Source organism: Cryptomeria japonica, chromosome 6, assembly GCF_030272615.1.
Source record: "Cryptomeria japonica chromosome 6, Sugi_1.0, whole genome shotgun sequence".
NCBI lineage: Eukaryota > Viridiplantae > Streptophyta > Pinopsida > Cupressales > Cupressaceae > Cryptomeria > Cryptomeria japonica.
Window position 1 is genome coordinate 99,473,150 of NC_081410.1, and position 12,706 is coordinate 99,485,855.

The following is a 12,706-nucleotide window of genomic DNA, read 5'->3' on the forward strand; positions in this document are numbered from 1 at the left end:
TTGTCGCTAAGATATAAAGTAACAACGGTCTACTTGGATCTGGTGGCATCAGCAATGGTGGATTCATGAGATAGTCTTTAAGCACCTGAAATGCTTGTTGGCATTTGGTATCCCACTGAAAGTGGATGTTCTTGTGTAGCAGGTGTGTGAATGGGTGACACTTATCAGCCAATTGTGCAATGAATCTTCGGATGGATTGAAGCCGCCCTTGTAATGTCCTTAGCTGACTGATATTCTTTGGAGGTGGCATGTCCATTATTGCCTTAACCTTTGCTGGATCGACCTCAATGCCTTTGCTTGAGACAATGTATCCTAGAAGCTTCCCGGAGGTCACTCCAAAGACACATTTCTTTGGGTTGAGTCGAACATGATATTGTTCTAGTCTATCAAAGATTTGATCTAAGATGTGGAGATGTCCTTCTCTAGTAAGTGATTTTTCTAGTAAGTCATCCACATAATCTTCCATCATAGTATGCATCATGTCATGGAAGATGGTGGTCATTGCTCTTTGATAGGTTGCTCCTGCATTCTTTAGACCAAAAGGCATTACATTCCAGCAGTATGTGCCCCATGGACATGTGAAGGCTGTCTTATGTTGATCTTCGGGTGCGATCTTTATCTGATTGTAGCCGGAAAAGCCATCCATGAGTGAAAGCATCGCATGTCCTGCTGTTAGATCCACTATGATGTCGATATTTGGTAGGGGAAAGTCATCCTTAGGACATGCCTTATTCAGATCTCTGAAGTCAGTACAAATGCGGATGCCCCCTTTTGGTTTGCCGACAGGCACAATGTTGGAGATCCATTCTGCATTATCAATTGGCCTAACGAAACCAACATCTAGGAGTATCTTGAGTTTTGTTTTGACTAGCACTGCAATCTGGGGATGCATCTTACGAAGCTTCTACTTGACAGGTTTGGCTCCTTCTGCTACGGTGAGGTGATGCATGACTAAATCAGGATCAAGCCCAGGCATGTCTGCATATGACCATGCAAAGTTGATCTGACGCTTCTGGAAGAACTCTATAAATTTAGGTTGTTCCTCTGGAGTGAGAAGAGATGCCAGATGTATGATATGAGGATTTTCAGGAGTCCCCACATTGTATTCTTTGGTTTCCTCGATGAGAATCGTTGATCGTTCCTGTTGTGCATTAGCAGGGAGAATGTCAAACCCTTCATCCTCAGGTGCCTCAAAGAGGTTTTCACCGTTGGATACGCTCTTTCTTTTTACTTTTGTGGGATCAAACAGTGCAACAGTGTGGTTTTCACTGGAAGATCCATGTTTCATTGTTATATTTTTGCAGCTGAAAGGTTTGGCATCCACCCCGAAGTATGTTGCGCTATTAAGTTCAATGGCGAATCCAGCTTTGTGATCCCCGCTTGGTAGATTATCCCGTAATTCCAAAAAGTCAATGATAGCCTCATCGTTTTGGAAGAGGTCAAGACATGGAGGATTTGATTGGTTCCATTCGATGAGTTCAGGGTGGATAATGGGCATTACTTCATCGATTAGGTTAAGTGCGGGAGATGTATTAGTGAGGGTTAAGACGTTATGGTGAAGGTCGTTAATGGTACTCTCCCTATCAGAATCAGGCGTAGGATGAGACATAGGGTCTGTGGAAGATGTTTCCAGCTTAGGTACCCAAGTGGTCTTTATCTGTGCTTCTCCGTAAACAGGGATGTCTTTGCGTGGCGGAGGTGGTGATGTGTCTTCCTCATCTGAAGTGTTAAGCTGTACAGAATCAAATTCCCACTCATGTGAGTCGGTCTCTGAATCACTCTCCAGCATCCGATTGCTATACCATACTGGGATGTCTTTGGAGTTAAACACGGCAGGTGTGATTGGTTTATGTATCTTTGTAGTGATCGGTGCTGCAGGAACTGTGATGGGGATTAAAGGATTTGTTACTGGAAGTATCGGCAGTGTTGATTTAGTGGCTTCTGCTGGAATGGCTGGTGCCATAGATGTTGTTGTAGGTTTCCATACAGTTGTTGCTACAAATGGTGTTGTTGATGGGATTACTGGTTCGTTTGGTGGGATGAATGATATTGATGATGGTTGCGGTGGGGTTGTGAGCCTCGATGGGGTAGTGGGGATAGTGCTTGATGGTGCTTTGATTATGAAAGGTGTCCTCTTTGCAATAGGTGGGCAAAATGGTTTGTTGGGTTTTCCTTTGAATTTGAGTTTAGGAAGGATCTCTTTTTCAAAGCCTAGGCCTGTATTACCTTTGGGCTTGAATTCTGGTAGCAGAGGTTCATGTCGTCCTTGTTTGCAGTATCCCAAAGCACTCTGACCATCATATCCCATTCTTTGCATAATGAGGAGGACTTTGCCATACTGTTCTATAGGAAGTGTAACTCGCGGTTTATCAGTGGTGATGGGATCTTTATAGATCCAGTCCGTTAGGTCCTCATCTTGTGTCTCTTCCTCTTGACTCTTTCCAAGGACGAAAGGCATCAAGGCACATGCTGGAGTGATTAGTGGTTGTTGGAGTAACTGTTGTGGCTTACCATGTGTTCTAGGAGAAGTGGGCATTTGTCCCACACAAAAGAGCTGACTCAAGTTGTTTTCTCCAGGACCTTCCTCTGCTACTTTCATCTTAAGCTTTTCTTGCTTGGGTATAGGGGTGTTCGAACTGGCAAGAGAGGCAGGACTTACATATGATGTGGAGGAAATGGCTTCCCTATTATTAGGAACAGTAATTTCTGGTTGATGGCTGATATTATGGCAAAAAGCAAAGGGATTTGCATCGCCCAGGATTGTGATCTCTGTACCGTTATATGGGAACTTGATACATTGATGGTAGGTAGATGGAACAGCTTGCATGGCATGTATCCAAGGTCTCCCTAATAATAGATTATATGGCAGAGGAAGGTCCAGAACCTGACAGATGATGTGCTTTACTATAGGGCCCACTCGGATTGGTAGTACCACAGCTCCTTTGGATGAACGCTCTGCATCATCATAGGCCTTGATGGTGATCTTCTTGTGAGGATCCACTGATTCTATTGCATATCCCAATGCTGTGACCAACTGTAGTGTGCAAATGTTCAGGCCTGCTCCATTATCGATCAAGACTCGCTTAATCCTATGCTGGTTGATAAATCCTTCAATGCGTAGCGAGGCATTATGAGGTTGTTGGAAGGAAGAGTTGTCACTTTCAGAAAAAGTGAGACAAGGTGATGACTTTAGATTTCCAACCATGGCTTGAAATTGGTCCGTATTCAGGTTTGTAGGGACTAACGCCTCTTGGAGTGCTTGATCCAAGATTGTTTTATGAGATGGCGATAGGCGCAATAGTTCTAGAATGGATATAAGTGCAGGGGTTTTGTCTAATTGTTCCACAAGATTGTACTCCTTTGGGACGGAGGTGGTGCCTTGTGGAGCTGCCTTGATGGTGACCTTGCCACGACGTGTAACAACATTGCAATTTGAGGTGGGATTTTTGAAGGTGATAGTTGCAATTTGTTCACTGGCATCATACAGGTGATTTACAGTGTAGTTATACGCAGCCTGCGTATAATCAGTGGTATCAGTGCCTCGCCGGGAAGTGGAAGGACCCCTTTGATCTTGTGATGGAAGTGGATTTTTGAACATCAGATGATCATTATTTGTTGTTTTTGGGTCATGTCCTTCAATTTCAATTTCTCCTCGGTCAATAAGATCTTGAATGAGATCTTTCAATCGGTGACAATTACTTGTCTTGTGTCCTCTTCCTTGATGGAATTCACAATGTTCAGTATCTTTCCACCATGCCGGTTTGACCTGAGGCTCATAGTTGGATAGCTTAGGTAGAGTGATCAAATTCTGAGAAATGAGTTGTCGCAACACTGTTTCAATGGGTTCCCCTAAGGGAGTATATGCGCGTTTTTGTTTTTGTGGACGAGGTCTTGGTTCATCATGAGATGTGATGCGACCTTGATTGGAAGGAACATTTGTGTTATCGAACCATAGGTTGTGCATTTTGGATAGTCCGGGCATCCACAACCCCATCATTGACGATATTCTTGTTTTTTTTCCAAAAGTTTGGTTTATCGCTATTGAAGCGTGGGCAAGGACCATCTTTTGGTTCATTAAAGATTTTGATGAATCCTTTCTTAATGAGTGCCCTTTCACATTTTAAACCCTTGGTGATCATATCGTTAAAAGAGTCTGTGTCTTTGACATCCAGGTGAAATTCCATTTCTTCGTTTAAGTTGGAAATGAAAATTTCTACTAGTTCTCGTTCAGGTAACTGAAGAGAACGTCTGCTAGACATTTGGCGCCATTGTTGCAGGAATACTGAGAATAGTTCACCTGGTTTTTGTTTTGTGTTGCACAGATCAGCCATGGTGATGTCGCGTTCAGTGTTATGAGAGTAATGAGTGAGGAATTTTTGGATAAGTTCCTCAAATGTTCTAATGCCACCTGGTAGTCGGGAAAACCATGATGTGGTTGTTCCTCCCAAGCTTTGGGGAAAAAGGCGCATTAGGTATGTGTCTTCATATGCTACTTCGAGACAAGCGAAATGAAATTCTCGGACATGATCGCGGGGATCCCCCTTTCCTCTATATTTTTCAAATTTGGGTGTTTCGAATCCTCGTGGAAATGGTGGCATGTAAAGATTCCTATCAAAAGGATAAGGACAGATGTCATTGAGTGAAAATTGGTTAATCTTGACACCACTATGAAGTTGTTGGGCGAGATTCTCGACTTGTTGCCGCAACATCTCCATTTCATTTGGAGGAGGAGGTGGTGGGTTACCTCGAGGAATGTTATATCTGATGGGATCTCTACCTCTTTCCTCTTCATGGCGACTTTGTCTTTCTAATGCTTGTCTTAATTGGGCAAGATCAAAGTCAGAGGGGAGTTTTTCTCCTTCTTGAGCGAGCTTTAAAAAGTGAGCATCCGCATTGCTCCTGAGTATTTCGTCAAAAAGTCTGTTAAAGAGAGGGTTATGCTGGGCCCTTTCTATTGTTGCAGGAGTGGGAGTACTTGGGTTTTCATCATCTGCATTTCCTCCAAGTGCTTCTTGAAATTCATTGAGATTTTCCTCTTCTTCTTCTTCCCTTTCTATTTCTCGTTGCCTGGACTGTGATCGGGTTTGGGCCATTTTGCTTATGAGTTTTTGTTGAAGTTGAGTGAAAATGATGATGAGTTTTTGTTTAATGTAATAAAATTTGATGGTTGGTGATTGTGTGGTATGTAGATCTCTAGCACTTGAAGGTAGATGTAACCAAAATTCCTTCTTTGAATTGCTTGTTTGTTTGAGGAATTTGGATGTGATAAGGTGTAGAGAAATCTGAGATGTGTTACAGATTGAACTACCTAGTAATGAGAGGATTCACTCATGAACTAGTTTTAACTTGCGTAGATGTGTCTCTTAGGATGAGCTTATCCTAGATGTAGAAACAATCTAAAAAGTGATGTGATGTGTTTGATTTCAAGCAATATCTAAAAGAGAACTTGGGACAAGAACCTCTTAATGTTTTGAGAGTTGGGACGGATTGATGATGAAGTGATGATGAATGAATAACATGATGGATGAAAAATGTTTTCAACTTCAATAAAAACTTTGTGTCACAAATGGGACAAACTCTACCTCTTCCCTTTCAGGTGTTGGAGCTATTTCTCGAGCTGTGTTGTAGGTGATGCAGACGTTTGGGAAAAAGTTGGGATTAATCTTACCTCCTTGGTTTTTGTGGTAACTTAGAGCTCTATATTGCATAAAAGCTCTGCGGTTCAATGATTCGAAATCAAATTCATTTGTTTTGCCTTGAAGGTAGAGACGCATGTGACACAGAAAGACTCTACGTGAGACAAAGATTTGTCTATTTATATAGAAGAATTTTCTCCTTTTGATCAAAGCCTTTGAGCTCAATGGTCTTCTTTTCAAGTTGATATTTTGATGATGCTTCTTCTTTCGCAAGATGTGAAGAATGGTCATAAATTTTTTGACTCTTTGTTGTTTGCACTTTGTTTTTGATGTTTTTGGTTGTTTTGACAGATGTTTGGTTGGATGAATACTTTGTTTTTGGGAAGTGATTTTTTTATTTTTTTGACAAGAAAACAAAGCAAGCACACAAACACAGGAATGTTGCCTAAAAGGCACAAATGAGTATGGGTCTAGATCAACCCAATCCTTGGACGTGTATATGACCCTTCCTTTAGATGTATTTTAAGGTGTATTTCCAAAGCCTGAAGTCGGCTCAATTTGTACTTGGTCTTTAAAATGAACACACTTCAAACACTTTTTATCCCTAAGGTCAAATGGTCAGTTGTGATAAATTTAGCCCACATCTTGATATTTCTTCGACTTTGGTACTACATACCTTATGAGTCCCGCCGTGGCAGGTAAGGATGTGATATACTAAGTCTTGCACGAGCATAACAAATAGATGATCCCTATGATGGGGGAGTCACCACTTTTATCAAGCCACAAGTGACTTTTCAAAAAGCTATGTTTCTACTCAAGGAAATATGTATGGTGAGTATCTTGGGAGCAAAACCATCTATGCTCTTGCACTAAATTATATCGCAAATATCCTCAATCAATAGAACGGGTGGGCTACTACTTAAAGGTGTTTAGTCATGTTCGATGTTTTTGGACATAAGTTCATTCTGCAGTGACTCACTTAAGAGCCTTGTAACTGGTGGTGGGGCCCATTTGTCCTTTCGGCCAGTTACACTGTAGGAACAACTATACCCAAGGCTAAAGCTTTTTCTCACACCTGATTTCTATAGCGGCTTGAAGGATTTACCGCTCGAGGTCGTTCCCAAGAGTGATGTGTCTCTTGGCAGGCCTCTCTTAAAAAGATAAAATTTTGAGTGTTACTAACACTTTTCTCTTGCACCTAGGACCACGAAAGCCAAGGGAGAGGATAGTGTGTGTTAGAAGTAGGACCACTCGACCAACTCTTTGCACAAGTGTGCCAAGCACGAAAAACACTTGTTCTTTTTAATCTGTCATTGCAATGTGATCTAACTATTTGGAGATGTTGCTCCAACAGTCATGGTGTTCTTTTTAATTTCAAAGGCAAAATATTTTGTAAACTAGGAACTTTGAAATCCTAGTCAACTGAATTGAAAACACATCTTGATTGAAGTAAAATTGTTTTTGCAAAAATCAAAACAAGTGGATTGTTCTTTTTATTTGCCCAAAAATTGAAGTATGGCTTGTGATTTTTAAGTTTGATGTAAGAAAGAAATTTTGTCTTGTTGATTTTAAGCACCAAAACAAAATGTATCCCTAACTTGCAATGAAAGCAAAATTTTGAAGTTTGTTGTTTTTTTTACTTTGCAATAAAGAAAGATGAATTTTCTTTTTAAGCACCAAAAACAAGTTTGAGGTTCATTTTATGCACTCTAAAATAAAATGTGAGGTTTATTTTAACTTGTGCAAGAAGGAAAAATGGATTCTTTTTAACCAACTTTTGTTGAAAGAAAGTAAAAAAGAAACTTTTAAAGCATTTAAACTAACTCCTTCCCCTACACAAAAAGATTAGAACCTGCATAAAAGACAATTAGTTAGAAAAATCCGCATGTTTTGGTGGGCTTCTACAAGCCTAATTTTTATTTTTTTTGGGTTACAAGGTGATTTGTACAACGTTATGTTACAATAGCGCTAGTCTGCGTTTGAACAGAGGCGCTATTTAACACAAACGCACTAAAAAAAAGGGAAAGACAAGAGAAGGCAAAAGCACTGAAACAGGGTGAATAGCGCCAAAATAATGTCAAACGCGCCAAAACAGTGTCAAAAGTGCAACCTGTGTGACATTTTCAACATTCAAACATGTTATTGGTTAAAAAAAAGAAAGTTGATCTTTTTGGTGTTTGGATTCACGTCGGGTTCACCAAATGATGCTCTGCAAAAAGGATTAGAAAATATGTTTGATGGCAACACACACAAGAGCACAAGAAACAAACGTTAGTGTTAGCAACAAAAGATTATCCTAAACAGGCATATCAAGAGAGATATTAAGAATGAAATAGAAAGCATATAAACATAGAATAAAATAGCTAATCAAGATGCTCATAGTTGCTCCTCCCTTGTTCCTCTCCTCTCCAAGTCCCAAATGAGTGTAGCTCTCAGTAGCTTTTTGCACTATGGATGCTTATGGAGGATTGAGATTTAATATTAAGCTTCAAATATGAAATGAAAAGCTAAATACTATGCTATTGATGCTAAAATGATTGATTTTACCAAAAAGACAAGATTTTAGTTATGCTATGCTAAATGCTCTCTAAAAATGTCTATAGCCTAAATGCATACAAGTTTTCAGGATCTGGATTATGAAGGAATGGGCTCTATTTATAGGAAAAATGGAGCAATGGATGGCCAGGATTGAAAGGTTTAATCAAGGGTCAAACTTGAAAGTTGGGGATCCATGTGCACAATTTGCACCAATGAAATGGTGACAAGTGTCAACATAAGATTGGGTTGAGAGAAGAGGTTGGAGGCATTAAATGTCTGAGGAGACCTCATGGTTATCTAGAAGGTAAGGGTCAAGCCTAAATTAGGATTACCCACTGGATTAGGAGTTAATGCAAGGATAAACCTTTGTGCAAATGATTAAGAGATAATCATGGTCAAAGCATTAAAGGCTTGATGAGACCCTTGGGTTGGGTAGAGGTTGAGTCAAAACAAATGTTTTAACCGTGTAGGAGGGTTTGGGTTAACCATTAATGGTTTTTGAAGACTTTGTGGATTAAGTGGTTGAAGGTTGGAAGCTTTCAAAGGTTATTCAAGACTTTGAGACATTTAGTGGTTGAAGGTTTTGGAAGCTTTTAATGGTTATCAAAGACTTTTAGGCTTTGAGAAGTGATTCCATTTTGCTTAGGAATGTGACAATAATTAGGGGATGGATTAGGCTAATTAGGAAGGGGTTAGAAGAATCTAGAAGGGGATTAGATTTTGCAAGTGGATTTGGTGGGTGAGGGAAAATAGGATTTTATTTAAAATAAAAATTCATTTATTTCAATAAATGTGTGCAAGTTGTATTTGGATAAATATTCAAATAAATATTAATTTATTTAAATGAAAAAAAGAAAGATAAAGCATTAAAATGTTTGAAGACTTTGAGGGGAACCATTAAAGGCTTGAAGACTTTAAGGAAAACCATTAAAGTCTTAAGAAGACTATAGAAGGAAGCCATCAAGTTTGAAGACTTTAAAGCCATCAAGTTTGAATACTTTAAGGGAAACCATTAAAGGTTTCAAGTGGGTGAGGATAAATAGGATTTTAAATAAATAATTTATTTAAAATAGTTGTGCAACTTGCTTTTGTAGGAAAATACAAGTGGGTGGAGGATAAAGGTGATTTAAATAAATTGTTTATTTAAAATAATTGTGCAACTTGCATTTGTAGGAAAATGCAAGTGGGTGGAGGATAAAGGTGATTTAAATAAATGATTTATTTAAAATAGTTGTGCAACTTGCATTTGTAGGAAAATGCAAGTGGGTAGAGGATAAAGGTGATTTAAATAAATGTTAATTTATTTAAATGTGAGAGGTGGGATTTTGGGGGATTTAAATAAATATTAATTTATTTAAATGTGAGAGAATATTTAATTAAATAAATATGATTTATTTATTTAATTAATGGTCTGAATTTGGTTAAGTGAATTAAATCAAATAAATTGAATAATTTATTTAATTAATAGGAGAAGAGGGTTAAGATGAATTAATTAAATATTAATTTAATTAATTATTAATTGATGGTTAAATAATCAAATAAATATTAAATATTCATTTAATTAAGTGGACAGATTTATGTGACTACAATTACTTTATGTTATTTATGTGCATGGTAGATCTCTATTGATTGTTTGTTGAAGTAGTTTGTAGATCTAGGGTTAGTGGTTGGATATTTTGTTGGAATCAAGGAAAACTCAGAGGGGGGGTTGAATCAGTGTTATGAAATTTTTAACATTCTTAATTTGTCCTTTACATCACTTAATGCAGATGAATGAAAGCAAAGTGTTGAAACACAAAGTAAACAACCACAACACCATAACACCAATATTTTTATGTGGAAACTCGGTTAAGGGAAAAACCATGGTGGGATTCAAACCCACAATATTAATATATATGTTAGAATTATAAAAATATTGCATAAGGGGAATGCACATGCATTCAAGCACACTGCCTAGAGATCACTGTTCAATTACAAATAAGGGCTACAACCTAGAAACATCACTGTCTTACGGGTATGTGCAAGATCATGGTGTGCCAAAACAGGCCCTTAAGTGGCAATGAAATTTCAGAAAATCAGAGTTATGCAACTTGACATGAAAATTTGAATAAGTTGTGAACATTATTTTTAAAATATGTAAGAAGAGAATATATAGAAAATTGAATGTAGTTTCTAAGCTACTAGTTATTTTTTGGAAAAAAAAAATCGTATTTGATGAAAATTTCAAATTTCAATGTAGTGGTACTAAAATTTCAGGAAAAAAATAAGTACTTGTATGTCTGAGAACCCTAATCATAATATTATTTTATAATATTTATAATATAAGTATTAGACTCATCTCTAGATGTGACACATTTTTTTAAAAAAAATTTATAAAGTAAATAATTATTTATGAATTTTTTACTACAGCTTTTCATAAATTCAAAAACTCCTACGTCTGACCATCTTAACTTGGTCAAAACCTTATGAAATTTTATTTTATTTTATTTCCCTATAGTAGACGAAGCATAAGATGTGATGCATGTGTCGGATTCAAAAAATATTATAGCGTTTGAAAGTTATCAGTGTTTTTCAATCAGTATATCAATCAGGACTATTGTTAGAATTCAATTAGAAAATAAATAATAATTATTTATTAAAGTAGAAATAAGACAAGCCTCATATTGTTGGAAAGCTGAGAACGTCCTTAAAAAACCCTTTTCGTTTTATCAATTTTGGCTACAAAAAAAGTCGTCAGCCACTAGTGTAAAGTCTGGAAAATCAAGGAATACTGAAAAACACATTTTTCAGTTGACTTTCCAGGCTTGTCACTTCCAAGCCAAATACCAAAGCATTCCCGAGCCGAAATTTGAAATTTGAAAATTTGACTACAAAAATCGGATTTTAATTAGTAAATTCTCTAACTAGATTTTTTTATTAATATATTAATTTATTAATAAATTAGTGTATGATATTAAGGAGAGAGAGAGAGGGGGGGGAAGGGAGAGAGAGATGGAGAGAGAGAGAGGGAGGGAGGGGAGGGAAGGTAGAGAGAGATAAAGAGATTAGCGGAGAGAGAGAGAGGGGGAGAGAGATGGGGAGGGGGAAGGGAGAGAGAGATAGAGAGAGATTAGGGAGAGAGAGAGAGAGAGAGAGAGAGAAGGAGAGGGAGAGAGAGATTAGGGGAGATGGGGAGAGAGAGACATTAAGACACCATAGGACCCAAAGAGACCCAATATGGTGTCATAACGGGTCGTATGGTGTCCTAAGGGGTCATAAGGGTTCATGGGACACTATATGACCCCTAAGGATAACATACGACCCCTTATGACACCATATGGTGTCATTAGGGGTCATATGGTGTCCATAGGTGTCATATGGTGTCCTAGGACACCATAGGTGTCATATGGTGTCCTAGGACACCATATGACCCCTTAAGGCACCAAATTGTGTGTTATGGGTCATATGTTGTCCTAAGGGGTCGTAAGACACCATATGACCCAAAGCGACCCAATATGGTGTCATTAGGGGTCATATAGTGTCCTAAGGGGTCATATGATGTCTTAAAGGGGTCATATGACACAATATGACCCACTAGGACACAATATGACCCATAACAACCAAATATGGTGTCTTAAGGGGCCATATAGTGTCCTAAGGGGTCGTAGGATACCATATGACCCCTTAGGACATGATATGACCCAAAGAAACCCAATATGGTGTCATAATAGGTCGTATGGTGTCCCAAGACACCATATGACCCCTATGGACACCATAGGACCCCTTAAGACACCAAATCATGTTGTTAGGGGTCATATGGTGTCCTAAGGGGTCATATGGTGTCCCATGAACCCTTATGACCTCTTAGGACACCATATGACCCCTAATGACACCATATTGGGTTGCTTTGGGTCATATTGTGTCCTAAGGGGTCATATTGTGTCCTATGACCCCTTAGGACACCATATGACCCCTAACAACATGATTTGGTTTCTTAAGGGGTCCTATGGTGTCATTAGGGGTCATATGGTGTCTTGAGACACCATATGACCCCTAATGACACCATATTGGGTCACTTTGGGTCATATTGTGTCCTAAGGGTTCGTAAGACACAATATGACCCCTTAGGACACAATATGACCCAAAGCGACCCAATATGGTGTCATTAGGGGTCATATGGTGTCCTAAGAGGTCATAAGGGCTCATGGGACACCATATAACCCCTTAGGACACCATATGACCCCTAACAACACAATTTGGTGTCTTAAGGGGTCCTATGGTGTCCCAAGACACCATATGACCCCTATGGACACCATATGACCCCTAACGACACCATAGGACCCTTTAAGACACCAAATCATGTCATTAGGGGTCATATGGTGTCCTAAGGGGTTGTAGGACACAATATGACCCCTTAGCACACAATATGACCCAAAGCAACCCAATATGGTGTCATTAGGGGTCATATGGTGTCCCAAGACATCATATGACCCCTATGGACACCATATGACCCCTAACGACACCATAGGACCCCTTAAGACACCAAATCGTGT